Source organism: Elephantulus edwardii, unplaced genomic scaffold, assembly GCF_000299155.1.
Source record: "Elephantulus edwardii isolate Elephantulus edwardi_28Jun2011 unplaced genomic scaffold, EleEdw1.0 scaffold00458, whole genome shotgun sequence".
Classification (NCBI taxonomy): Eukaryota; Metazoa; Chordata; class Mammalia; order Macroscelidea; family Macroscelididae; genus Elephantulus; species Elephantulus edwardii.
Genome location: NW_006400208.1, coordinates 332,020 through 332,604, shown reverse-complemented (window position 1 = coordinate 332,604; position 585 = coordinate 332,020).

Here is a 585-nt window from a genome sequence, read left to right as displayed (position 1 = left end):
AAACATGCTCAAAGTATGTGAGATGAAGCTTCACCATCCTTGCCTTTAAGACAAACTCTGGTGGCTCTGAGACAGACCTGCTCTAGAATATGTTGTTATTGTTGTTAAGTGCCATCAAGTCACAGGCGACTCATAGCGACCCTATGAACGAAAGTCCTGGACATTTCCTGTATAACTTTCGTCCTTTCTCCAGGTTCACAGGGTTTCCAGAGGCAAGCTATTGAAAGTCATTTGAAAGGCACTTAGTAAGTAAACCTACTGCACAGCAGGAACAGATCCCAAGCCCACATTCCATAAGGCCCAAGCATGGGTCTCTATTAAGATAAAAAGTAGCTTTCCTTGGTAATTCTTAGTTTTCACTTTATGATGAAGTGCTCCTTTCCCATAAGCCATCTTCACCTTTTCATAGACTGTTATTTTCATGAAACAGTGCATTAGCCCACTCCACTATGTAGCTTTTTTTCTGGACTCCTATCATGACAATAATATCTAATCACAGTTGTGGGAGGATGTCAAAGGTATCATCCAGAAAGAGTGCAAACGGTCATTACAAAGACAGAAGAGGAAGAAAAGACCAAAATGGAT